The sequence below is a fragment of the Choloepus didactylus genome, chromosome 3, assembly GCF_015220235.1.
Source record: "Choloepus didactylus isolate mChoDid1 chromosome 3, mChoDid1.pri, whole genome shotgun sequence".
Taxonomy (NCBI): domain Eukaryota; kingdom Metazoa; phylum Chordata; class Mammalia; order Pilosa; family Megalonychidae; genus Choloepus; species Choloepus didactylus.
In genome coordinates, this window is record NC_051309.1 from 190193671 (window position 1) to 190207740 (window position 14070).

General features: G+C 32.0%; 1 pseudogene; it reads left to right on the plus strand.

The window, feature by feature from the left end:
* The first annotated feature begins 13335 nt into the window (after positions 1-13335).
* On the plus strand, positions 13336-13833 carry LOC119530600 (annotated as a pseudogene).
* Positions 13834-14070: the final 237 nt, after the last annotated feature.

The window sequence follows — 14070 nt, forward strand, 5'->3', positions numbered from 1 at the left end:
TTCATTTTGAGTCTTTTTTCACCTCTCTTGTCTTAGGTATGTTGCTTGTACATACTGCTGAATTGAATTTCACTTTATAATGCAATCTGAAATTTTTATTAAAATTGATTTTAGCTCATGTATGTTTATTGACTTCACAAGAATTTCTGTTCTCTTCCTATTACAATTTTATGTTATAATTTCCTTTTCTCTCTCTCATTGTGTGGTTCTTTGCTATTGTGTTTTGCATAGTTTTTCTGGTGTCTGGGGCAATTTCATTTTGTTTCAGTTGTTACTTTTGAAGTTATGACTTTATCTAATACTACTATATATTTTTAAAAAGAGTATCTTGTAGCTTTCTAAAATTAGCAGTGGTAAGGTTTTCATCACCTGTTCCTGGCCCCTCACCTCTCTATTTTGCCATCTGAATTTAGCCAATGATAATATCTGTCTGAATATGAAATTTTATCATTAAGGATGATCATACCTCCATTATGTGTGTTTGTTATGTTGGAGGACTTGGTTATTACAGATAAGAAAAAAGCCAATGCTCTGTACCTTAAATAGCTCTTCTTATTCCTCCCAATCATTATTAGTCAATATATTGCTATAGCAAAAAGTCATTTACCATTTATTTGTATGCAACCAAGTTCAATATATGTGTTCACTTTCTCCATGTTCAACTGGCTCTGAGGTAAGCTCTTGAATTAGGTTAAGTTTATTCTTTAATAGTTTTCTTAAGAAGAAATCCTGGGAACAATACTCCTTGAGTCCTTACATATTCAAAGCATTTAATTTTAATGTTTATCCTTGAAGGGCAAGATGGCTGGAAAATCCAAACAAATCAGAATAAAACCTGTGTTTCCTATGGCATTGCTCCACTCTATTCTAGCACTGAACATAGCTGTGGGGAAATAAATTCAACCTGATATTTTTCTTCCTAGAAGTAGTTTGATCATTTTTGCTTTCTTTAGCCAGAAAGTCCAATTGTTATAATAGGATGTATTCAGTATTAACTCTTTGGCATTTCTTTCAACATGTAGAATCAAGTTTATTTTCATTTCAGAAACATATTTTGGAATTATATCCTTGAACATCAACTCTTTTCCATTACTTAGACTTTATTCCTCAGAGATTAAGATATGTGTGTTTTATATCTTTGACAGCTATCATTTTCTTTCTAATATCTTAGATTCAGTACTTTATTGCCATTTCATTTCATTTCTTCTGAGTTTTTTCCTGCATACCACTTGCTGGGCATGCCTCTTCTCTGTTATGCTGCTTCCAATTTCATCTTCTTTACCTATAATTCTTTTTTCTTTCATTTCTTTCCTTAAGTTGTGCCAACTGGCATTTCCTCTCATTCTCTTGTTTTCTATCTTTTTCTGTGGAATATGAGCTGACAAGTTTTATATTGTTGCAAAAAATTAAATTGTTCTATAGTTTAATTTTATTTTTTCCCAAGTGTGATATTAAAGTTACATCAACTTTATGAAATTAACTGTATTTAAAAAAATATTTCTTAACATGAATGCCAGAGATTGCCACATTTATTAAAAATATTTATCCTTCAAGTTTTATTTATGCACCAAGTCTATGCAGCAACTAGGGAGTGTTAATTACCCATTCTGCTGTCAATCTCATTTTACACTTGCAAGTCAACAGCATACCTGAAATTATTAGAGAAAACAATAAAAATTCCCAATTATCCCTTTGCTCCATGCACACAGATACTGATAGATATCTCTTACCTAAAACAACACAGTAGAATCACTAGCACCAGCTATTACTTTTCCAATAATCCTTTATACAACAATGATCTTTTTAAGATGCAAATCTGATGATTTTGCTCACCGATTCATAATTCTTTGTTTTGGAATCAAATCCATATTAATTGACACATCAGGATGTGACCAATTTTACTTCTTCAACCTCTTCTCCCATCATTTGACAAATCCACCCTAGATTCTAAGAATACATAATAAAAATGATTACACAAGACATAAGGGTCTCTCATACTCCCACCATTTATACATGCTGATTTTTCTATTTGTGTTCCTCATTCTTCAGATTTGAATTCTGCAGTCACTCTTCTGTAAGGAAATTTTAATTATTCATTTCACTTTTGCTTTCGTTTTACCGTGAACATAACTGTATGTAAATGTATGTGTATTTATACCTATATAAATACAATATAGAAATAAATACACCTTATACATATATGTAAATAAGTGTGTGTATTTATATGTATGTAAATATATAAAGAGAGACATTCTACAGATAGCATATATCATTAAACTGCTCCTTTTACTACTGTTGTCTCTTGTGCTTTGAACAAGATATTTGATTTTTGTAGTATACCCAATAATTTTTTAATGAATTAGAGTTAGTGAGTGCTTTTCTTTCTCTTTATTTTGATGCTCATAAAGGATTATTAAAATGGGGAAAAAATGGCTGTTTTAAATTTCCTCTGATGTATAAGACACTTTCTATAGGGCAAAAATATATGAAATTTATAAGAAAAGTAAAATAATTTATTTCTTTAGGAGACATCATGATCAAAACACATATGTTACAAAAAAACAGAGGCAGATTTTGTTTTGTTTTTTTTTTTTTCATTTTTTTAAGTTGACAAGCCACATCTGTGAAGAGCAGATGCTACAATTTCTCAGTTTTGATATCTACAAAGAAGTATTTAAAAGGTGAGACTTTATACCATAATTTTGATTTACTAGTATCTCAAATTTTGAAATATTCAGCTACCAGACAAGTGAGAAGAAGATCAACCATCCTTCTCCCCTTATATACTCTGGGGAAAGTCACTATGTTTGCTAAAATGTCAAGGTAATTAATGGAGAACTATGCATCATCCGCTATGGTTTATATTTATCCCAACTTTTTCGTATTTTGTCATTAAAATAGTATATTAAATGTGTTTATTGTTAAAAATTTATTATCTAAATATGCAGGGCTTAATAGAATTTGCCATCCATTCATCTTCTACTTGCTTTCTTCATTCTTTTAGTATTCCAATATCTCACAGCAACCTCTACCACCAGGAATAGAAAAGAGTCGATCTCCTGAAATGAACATCAACTACTTTGTAAAAATATTTTGAAATCAAGTAAAGAACTTTAAATAAATGTAAATATGTACAAATATTCAAAATCTTTGTTTTTATTCCAAATTTGATAACTATAGCTTTCTTAAAAATTAATACATTTCAAACATATTTGATATGAAAGGCTATATTCTCCTACATAAATTAAGAGAAAATAGTTTACAATAGTTCACAGCAAATGTCCTGCAGTACTAACTAGAAGAATAAAATGTTTCTAAACTGGGACATTAGAAATGAAAAGCTTTACATTTTGTTATTATCAACTGACTTGCTAATTTTTGCTAATCAGTTCATGTGAACTGATGCTATTTATATTGAGAAAAAAACATGAGTTTCAGGTGTTAAAACACTAAATTCTTGCAGAGTATTCCTTTCCAATGGAAATCAGCTATTAAAAGCTTCTAATAAAAACTGATTGCCTATTGGGAAAACAAAAACACATCTTGACCAATTTCTCACTTGTTATGTTTGTTATCACTTACTATGTTGTGATGTATTGTCTTAGTTTGCCAAGGCTGTCATGGCATATGCCACAGGATGGGCTGGCTTAACAAACAGGAATTTATTGGCTCACAGTTTGGAAGTCTAGAAGTCCAAAACCGAGGTGACGGCAAGACCATGCTTTCTCTCCCAAATATGTAGTGTTCTGGTGCTGGCCCTTGAATTCCATCTCTGCCTTCCTTCAGGTGGGGCCTCTCTCTCCTTGGTCTGTTCTTCCAGTTTCTGTTGACTTCTAGTTTCTGGCTTCTCTGATTTAATGTATCTGAATTTATTCTGCTTATAAGGGACTCCACTAATATGGATTAAGGTACAAGCTAATTAAATTGGGCCAGACCTTAACTAAAACTACATTTTCAAAGTGTCCTATTTACAAATAACATTAAGAACATGTCTTTGTAGAGGTACCTAATCCAATACTACATGTATGTTTCTTACATTATGTTCATTTGCTTAGGTTTACAAATGCTCTAAGTGAAGAGGAGAATCTTAACTACAGATTATATTTACATTTGTATAATATCCTAAAATACTAGTCATAATAGCTTGGGACATTCTCCTAAAGCCCAAAAAATTCCATTTTCCTATCAAATGGCTTAGCCAACATATTATTTTAGGTAGCTTTAACTCATGTTTTACCTATATAAATCATACTTCAATATATCAAAACTCCCAGCTGGCTCAAGTAACTCTTGTCCCACAGTTTCCAAATTTGCATATATGTGTATGCTAACTCCTATTTATTTCAGGTAAGGAATGTGGTGGATATATTTTTCATGTATTAAATGAATAAGTGAAATTTATATAAATTATTTTACATTTAGTTATTCACATACCCCTTCCTGAAAGTAAAATGTCTGCACTCTCAAGATAGACTTGTGTTTATTTGCATTTATGCACCAACTGCCTAGCAGAATGATTTTCTGTATAACTATTCAGTTGGTGTTGAATTTGATTTAACTTTTTAATTCTAAATTCAGTTTCTCAGTCTCTGAGGTGAAAAGTTAATTTAATTTCAAAAATAAGCCATTCATGCTTCAAATTACTGCATTTTAGATTAGTTTTCCTTAACCAGATATTATATACCCTTTGGAAAGGAAAAAATGGTATGTACCAGCATAAAATACTTTTAACTCCTGTCTTTCAAAATTGGAAAACAAAACTAGTTAAATAATGAATTGTAAACCAGCCTACAAAACCAATGCAATTATAAACAACACTTTTTTTATTGTGACAATTGTTGTTTCCTGACTAATGAGCATTCACAGTATAAATATGCTATTGATATGGCACCAACTCTTTTGATTTTAAAATATTTAACTTATGAGATCCCTATAGTAACTCAATACTTTAATCGCTTTTCGCTATTTGGTCTTCACTTTGAACAAATGTTTAATTTATATAATTAATTCTGCTCTCTCCTTTCCCCATTGGCCTACACAGTGAACTTGATACGATTTTGATTATCAATAAAGCCAAAAATGCAGACATTGAAATAATGGAATCACACTCAATTTTAGAAGTCATCCAAGTGATATGTACTATATGTTTTTATTAATCAGGGAAACAGAATTTGAAAAATAAATTATTGGAAAGGACTAGTGCATTGACAAATATTTGGTGATTTGTGAGATCCTGATTTATATAACATTGTCTGGCATTATTATTTAGTATCTCTTACAGGTTTCATCTTTCAGAGATCAACTTATTCTATAAATATTTATTCATTTTCTAGTATTTAGCAGACAGTGTTTTGGGTATTTGGATTACATTAGTGACCAAGTGACAAATGCACCCTTGTCTCATAGTGCTCATAGTACACTATATTAAACAGTTACATGCTTTTTAACCAATAAGACTATTTAGCAATCATGTACTTTTATTTTTATATAGTTGAAAATGGAGAAAGGCAAAATAATATATTGATTTATGTGTGTGGGCTTTGGAGAGACAGTATGGGTTCAAATCCCATATCAATAGCTTTAATAGCCATAGTATTTAACATCTTTAAAATGTTAATTTCCTTATTTGCAAATGTGCAAAATAAAAGTTTCTACATAATGGAGTTATTTTGAAGATTAATTAAATTAATCAGCCTAATGTACTTAAATATAATAAAGACTAAAAAAGTTAACTCGTTTCAATATTGTTGTTAAGAATTAAAAGGTTAGTCGGTCACAGGATGCTAACAGAAGATACAAAGCACCTGGGACAGAGACAAAGGTCTTTATTAAACACAGCAATCAGTAGAAGCATTTGTGTGTCAGCATTTGAGCAGGTTCTCTGCACCACTATTCCCATAGAGAAACAAAAGGGGAACCAGACTCCTACACACAGAGGGTTGCATTACAGAACACCTAGCCCAAGGAGCATGAATCTTACATAATGGACAGTAAATCTGCCTGATTTTTGGTACAGAAGTAGACATCATCTTTATTACAGTAGACAGCAAACAAATGTGCCCTTTTCTTGACTGAAAAACACTGGTTCTATTTTCCAAGGCTGTTTGCTATTTAAAAAATCCTTGAAAAGGGATTCAGAAGAAAGGCTGTCAGTGCCTTCACTGAAAAGATGTGCAGAAATGTAAGAGAACCAGGGAAAATTTTCTCCCTGGAGCTATTATTTGGAGTAGGACTAATCAAAGAAATGCTCACAGTAAAAGAGGATATGCAACAGAGGGAGAATAATTAATGGAAGAAGTGATAAGAAAAAATAGCAAATAAAGTTTAGATGGAAAGTTGAATGTATAAAGGTGCTTTCCAGGTGAAACAGAGAATGTTTGTAGATGACAGTTTGCAAAACTTTGGCAGGAGGATGCCAATGCAAACTTTGGCAGGAGGATGCCAATGCAAACAGCTCATATCATGCAAACAAAAAATTGCATGATTAATTCAGAAAATAAAGAAAAAGACAGTGTCTGCAGCAGAATAAGATGGGGGGAAATGGCAAAAAAAGAAAGAACAGGAGATAGAGATCAGATTTGTCCACGAATATTTCAAATCTTATGAAAAAAATAAATGACTAGCATTTCTATGTAAACATTAGGATCAGTTTGTCAATTTCTGCAAAAAAAAAAAAAGTCTACAGGGATTTTGATGGGAGTTCCATTGAATCTATAGATCCTATGGGGGAGAATTGCCATCTTAATATTTTTGAATTGTTCAAACATAGAATGCTTCACCATTTATTTAATCATCTTTTGTTTCAGCAATGTTTTGTCATTTTTCAGTTTACAAGTCTAACACATAAAAAAGAAATTCTGCTAGATATTTTGTATGCTATTGAGAATGGAATTGTTCCCTTAATTTCATTTCTGGACTGTTCATTGTTAGAAATATAATTAATTTTTTGTAATTGATCTAGCATCCTGCATCTTTGCTGAACTAGTTTATTATTCTACTAAAAATGCAAGAAGCAGCATTATGTATTCCATATGTTCAATTTTCTAATAAGTAAGGAATAGAAAAATATTTGTTTATGCATAATTCCTTATTTTTGCCAAATTTTCCACAAAAAAATAAAATTACAATGGCTAATTCCTTCTCTTTTAAAATGCAAATATAACTGTTTTATGAGTGTTAGTAAGAGCTTATCCTAAACTCAAAGTATAAACACTATGTCCCCGTACTTTCATAAAGAATCTATAAATTAATAAAAAGTCCATCAAGCCTACAAAGAGACTAAGCAAATCACAGTTGTTAGCATGACACATTGAAATGCTTTATAAACTGATGTATCTTTATAACCTAATATTCAGGGCATTTAAAGTAGACTTTATATACCACAATCTTCAATTGTGTTATTCTAAATGTAGCATTGTAAGAGAATACAGGGAAATATTGTACTGACAGTCTTTGATCTCTTTCTATTTTTATTTCATAATGTACATGTTCTTATTCAAAATGCAAATACAAGGATTTACTTTATAGGTAAATTAATAAGATAACATTTTCAACCTACAACATTAATCTCTAAATATGCCCTGCCAACAGCAACCAAAGCTGTACAACTATGTATACCCAGGATGGTTAGCTGATCCCTAATAACATTTTGAAAATGTGCTTCCTATGTAAGTCTGCTTGGCATTTTGATTATGTTGGAGAGTCAGATTCTGTCCTCAGTGTCCAAACAATGCCTTGTATTATATTTATACAAATTATACTATTGTATACATGTAAAATTATTTTAAAACTTTGTATATAATGTTAAAATAACATACTAACTTAAACACATTTAAAGATTTTAAGTTTTGTTTTCTATACAAAATGTCGTGATAATGTCTGGTATCTTTTTGGTAAAATTGCAAACATGATTACTGCAAGAACAGCTTTGAGATTATTTGAATTAAAATCTATCTGAAGCACAGAAATAAACCCACAGCCCTTTTCTCACAAATTGAAAATATATTAAATGAATATCTTGCTGCTAATGGATTTTAAAGGAAATCAAAGGCAGTACACCATCCAAACATTACTATGATTTGAGGAAATCATTTAATAGAGAAAAACACTTATTTTCTGTTTCCCCCTTTTTTTAGAGTGCAGAGGACCTTTATGTTGTACTCCAAAGAGAGCAAATTATGAGAGGATTATTTCTGCCCTTCTTTCCAAACTTTTACATTGTCATCTTCAATGAGAAGGAGTGAATTACCTAACTGATGAAACTGGAGGTTGGATTTAACAATACGGGGCTAAGGTCTTTCCTCCTTGTTGGATATGCTTATTCCTAAAACGGATGTCTTTATTTGCTCCTGCTTTTCTTCATTAAGTCACAGGGTCATGGCCCCAATCAATTTATGGAGGACATCTGAGTTCCTAGGTCAGTCTTTCTTTCTCTTTTTCTCTCTCTTATCTGACTTAGAGCAGAACATATTAGTACATGTTTCTCTTCTGCAGACTCAACTCTCCCTGAAGTGGGTCATCCCAGAGTCCAAACATGGGAGAAAGCATTAAGAAATCGACATATTAACTAAGGAGGATCACTAATAATGTTGATAGTAAGAAATCCATTGGTGGGACTCCACTGCCTAAGCTCAGCTGCTTCCAAATTCAGGAGATATTTAAGAATTATGAGTAAGTATGACTTTTCATCACCAAAGTCATGATATGTTTTAGCTCTCTATAAGACCAAGATCCCAAATTAAACAAAAGCCACAGAAGCTGCTATGCAAAATGCCATTTAAAGCTTTCCCAAGTTTCACATATAACTGCAGAGTTATTTCAAAGTCTATCCAAACTCCCTTTATAAATAAATAAAGTTATAATATAGTTTGTGAAGAGGAATATGATAATGTATAAGAAGGATATACGAATGATGGGAAGTAATATTTACTGAGCATCCTAAATCACAGACACATTAGGCACTTTTATCCCCACTTCTGTATCCTCAGATCTTAGAATTTGATCTGGAATATATTAGAATCTCAGTTAATACCTGTTGAATGAGTGAATGAAAGATAAATATATATGTATATATATTGCTTTATTACTCAAATGATTATTACAAGTTCTTACTAATTTTCTACTATCTATTCTATACATGGCAACTAGAGTGATGTATATAATAGCAGGAGCAAGAATGGAAAGTATTTTGAAATACATATCATTCCAGGTGTTATAAAATAAAGAAAATGAGAGTTTTGATCTTGTGATTACAGTCTCCCATCAAGAATTTAAAATATTGTGTCAAATATTAGCTCCAATGCTCTCACTGTGTTTTCATTACATTAGGGTTTATGTAGGATGAATACAATTGTCTGATCTTCCAAGGAAACTGTGAAACTAGAAAAAGAGAAGTACACTAAGTTATAACTTTCATTGCATACGTAGCAGTCTTAATCGCCAACTTAGAAAGTTCTTCCTTTTTTACGCCAACCAGAAATAATGCAGAGATTAATAAAGAAGCATCAAGTGTTGCATTAATTTGACAGCTAAACAGATAATTTCCCAATAATGTATAAATTAACTGAATGATTTTATACAGGTAGCTGACTTTAGAGCTGAGAGCTGGCTTTATATATTTTGCATCACAGAGCACCAGATATCTGAAGTTTAATATTAAAATCAGCATTCAGCATGAAATATAGAATAATAATATAACATGATTTTACTATTTAAAAAACAACAAATGACATGCTATTCTCTGTGATATTATATAATTCAAAATACAATGGGGCAATACTTGCTATAAGAAAATCTTAGAGGGCAATTCAAAATAATACTTAGGTTCTAATGGAATCTTGAGGTATATGCTAATGGTAGACAATCAGTTACAAATAATTCTGTTTAATGAATAATCATGTGTTCTTGCCTAAAGTTTAAATTAGGCCTCTAGAGCACTGAATTGCTCCAATTATAGTATTGGTTGGCAACAATTTAATATAATGAATTCCAACCATTTAAGTTCAAGAAGAAATAATTTATGAGTCTTATCAAGGTAAGTTATCCTAACACAATCTCTTAAGGATTTCAGTTTAATTAAATGGGTCTCAGGCATTGTTGCCCAGATTAATTCTACTTGAATAGTCTAGTAGGAGAACACATTGAAGTTTTGATGAATTGATTTTTGCCATTTTTACATTCTAAAATTGAATATTTCAGTTAGACCAAGGTAATGATTTCTGGAAAAAAGTATTGTAACCATAGAATTTGAAAGTCCCAAAATATAGGTGATTTTTTTCTCAGTGACATGTAACTTTCAGATATAATGTATAAAGAAATATGATCTAGTACAATAAAATAGCTCTATGTATGTATATATGCATGTATATATACATAAATATATATGTATATTCATTAAGCATTTATCCAAGGAAGAGATAAAGAATCATATTAAACTTTTAGAAAATATTGCAGTTTTCTGTAGGCCTTAACAATTTTAGCCTTATGACTCTCCATGCCTTTGGTCAAAATATAAACGTAAAATCTTATTTATGATTTATTAGAAACAATCACACAAAGATATAATTGCTTGTCATTTGTTGTTTTATTAAAAATGCAACAGGATATTTGGAGATTGCTACTTTTAAAAACTGACCTATTTATGAGAAAGGTATAGCATGTCATTTGTTTTTTTTTTTAAATGGAGCAGGATGTTTGGAGATTGCTACTTTTAAAAACTGACATTTATGGGAAAGGGAAAGCAGCTGAGATAAACTATTACAGCCCTCTGATAGTGTGAATCAAATTTTTAAACAGTAAGAAAATTCTCAACATCAATATGAACATAATCCTTGTTTGCCTTAAAATTAAGGCTAACACTGAGTGCTATCCTTTGTGAGAATTTTACATATGCTGGCTCTATGCTAAGCCCTTTATATATATCATCTTACTTAATTTTCACAATGACACCATGGGGAAACAATAATTTTCTCCATATTATAAAAACGTAAACAATGCAATTTAAAAATAGACAAAAGACTTGAATAGATATTTCTCCAAAGAGGATCTGCAAATGACTAAAAAGCATATAAAAAAATGTTCAACATTACTAGCTACTAGGGAATGCAAATCAAAATCACAGTGAGATACCATTTCACACCTATAGAATGGTTACTATTCAAAACCAGAAAATTACAAATGTTAGAGAAGATGTGAAAAATAGGAACATTTTAATCATATATATGTTACTAGAATAAAAACGAAAAGATAAAATATAGGATTGTACAACACAGTTAACCCTACGGATATGATGGAATATAGTTAATAGTACAATTATAAAAATATTCTTTTTTGAATTATAAGAAATGTATTACACTAATGCAAGGTATTATTAGTAGGGTAAAAAAAACAAAGTTGTGCAACTGTCATCATACACACACACAAAAAATAGACGTGTACATCAACACCCTGCTTTCAGTAATGGATGGAACAACTAGATAGAAGAAGAATAAGGGAATAGAAGACTTGAAAAACTGTATAAATCAATTAGACCTAACATACATCTATAGAACATTCCACTAAACCACACCAGAATACAAATTTTTTCAAGTGCACACAGAACATTGTTTACAGACAATTTGTTATGCCATAAACAAAAGTCTTAAGACATTTCAAAGGACTGGAATCACATAAAGTGTGTATTCTGACAACAATGGATGGAATTTGGAATATGTACAAGAAAATTTGTGAAATAAAAAATACATAGAAATTAAATAACACACTCCAAAAATAACCAATATGTCAAAGAAGGAATCATAATGAAATTAGAGAATACTCTGAGAAAAAAAGAAAATGAGAACATTATATATATATACTAAAAGTTTCAGTGAAACCAGTGCTTTAAGGGAAATTTATAGCTGTCATTGCATTTTTTTTTTTAAATCTCAAATAAGTAACTTGTATTATTCAGGGTTCTCTAGAGAAATACAATCAAGTAAGTGCGTGTGTGTGTGTGTGTGTGAATACTAAGAGATTTATTACTGGAATTGGGCCACACGGCCATGGGGATTGGCAAGGCCGAATTCTGTAGGGCAAGCCCCAGGTTGGAAACTCCAATCCAGGTGGAGTTGAATTGCCCAGAGAAGCTGAATGACTGAAGTTGAGGCAAGAGTTCTTTCTGACGTCTGAAATCTTCACTTAGGCTTTCAAACCCAACTTATTGGATGAGGAGAATCCCCACATTGCTGAGGGCAATCTCCTTTATTGATTGTAGATGCAATCACCTGTGGATGCAATCATCTGATCATAGATGCAAATATATCTATGAAATACCTCCACAGTAACAAACAGGCCAGTGTTTGTCTGGTCAAACAACTGGACATCATAACCTAGCCAACATGAGACATGAAATTGGACTTCTTGTAAACTGAACTTCCAACTTAAGAAACTACAAAAAGAAGAGTAAACTATACAAAAGCAAACAGAATGAAGGAAATAATATGTGCTACAGCAGAAATTACTGAAATAGTGAATAGAAGAACAATGAGAGAAAATCAAGGAAATCAAAAGTTGGTTCTTTGACTAAATCAACAAAATTGACAAAACTATCTTGACTGACAAAGCAAAAGAGAGAGAGGACACAAATTACTAAAACAAGGAATGAAACAGAAGGCATTATTATGAATAATGATATGCCAACATATCAGATAACCTAAATGAAAAGGATAAATTTCTAGAAAATTACAAACTATCAAAAGTCACCAAAGAAAAACCAAAAAAAAACCCTCAATAGTCCTATGACAAGTAGAGAAATTGAATTCATACTCCCAAATTAAAAAAAAAAAAAAAACTTTACATGAGGAAAAGCCCAGACAGTGGGCTGCATTGATCAATTCTACTAAACATTTGAATTAATACCAATCTTTCACAAACTCTTCCAAAAAATAGAAGGGGTACTTCCAAACTTATTCAGTAAGACAAGTATTACCCTGTTACAAAATCCAGATGAAGGCGTCATCACAAGAAAACTACAGACCAACATTTCTTACGAATATAGATGAAAAAATCCCCAACAAAATACTAGCCAACAGAATCCAGCAGCATACCAAAAGGATTATGCACCATGAGCACAAATGGAAGGTTGGTTCAACAGCCAAAAATAAAACAATGTAATAGACCATGTTAATAGAATAAAGAACAAAAACTACATGATTATCTCAATAGGAGAAAAGTATTTGTCACAATGCAACATCCTTTCACTGAAAACACTGAAAAAAAACAGGAATAGATAAGCAGTCCTTCAAACTGAAAAAGGACATTTACAAAAAACCCACAGCTTTCGTAATTAAATGTATTAGAATGAATGATTTCCCTCTAAGATCAAGAACAAGACCCATTATCCACCTCATCGTTGACATGAACACCCTCCTTCTGAATACTGAAAGGCTGTATTCAGTGGTGTTTCAAGAAATAGGTGATCACTATATCAAGAAATACAGCTGAAAGTAAAATCCCTCCATATGGGAAAAACAGAATTCAACACAGCACAGGTTATGATTGAAGACTTGCAACTTCCAATAACTAAAGAGAAGCTGGTGGAACAAGACAAAATTAAGTTAAAACAGTTGTTTTCCCTCCACTGCCCTGATGCTAGCTGTCCAAAAAGTGACCCAGCACCTAGAAAACACAACATACCTCTTGCTATTGCTACCAGCTCAAGGCCTGCATCATTTGAAATGAAAACAAGTAGACACCGAGTTCCTCAGTGTGTTTCACCACATCATTTTGGGAGATGATCCCAAAGTGAAGAATGCCAAACCGTATCCTGCCATATTTCTAACTTGAGCAAAGAGATAGTCTCCTTCTGCTCCCGTGGACAAGTGCCTTGCATTTGAAAATGCCCCCATCCGGGTGCCAGTGGCCCTGCAGCTGCGATGCAGGTAGTCGTGGTCTCCAAAAGAAAATTACGTGAGGACTTGATAAAAACGGCCACCATCATGCTGAGCTCTCTGCAGGACTTCAGCCACAGCTGGTTTGGTTTGCCACCCTATGAGTGAGAGGGCCGCAGCCTCTGCCCTCATTGCTCTACGTGCC